Below are 384 nucleotides of genomic sequence, written 5' to 3' on the forward strand. Positions count from 1 at the left end.
TTCTTGACACTTCTAAACATTCTTCATCCATCTCTAGCACTTGTAATCAATCAAATTCATTGTATTATAAGATATTATAACCCAAAATAACTTTATACAAGCCATTTACTGCCTCAAACCATTGGTTGTGGGTTCATATCCCATTTGGGACCAGATTTCAACAAGTCTTTCTTCACAGTTCTAAACATTCTTCATCTATCTCTAGCACTTGTAATCAATCAAATTCATTATATTTTAACATATACTAACCCAAAATAACTATGTACAAGCCATTTACTGCCTCAAACCATTGGTTGTGGGTTCATATCCCATTTGGGACCAGATTTCAACAAGTCATTCTTCACACTACTAAACATTCTTCATCCATCTCTAGCACTTGTAATC

This window comes from Capsella rubella, unplaced genomic scaffold (assembly GCF_000375325.1).
Source record: "Capsella rubella cultivar Monte Gargano unplaced genomic scaffold, Caprub1_0 scaffold_66, whole genome shotgun sequence".
Classification (NCBI taxonomy): domain Eukaryota; kingdom Viridiplantae; phylum Streptophyta; class Magnoliopsida; order Brassicales; family Brassicaceae; genus Capsella; species Capsella rubella.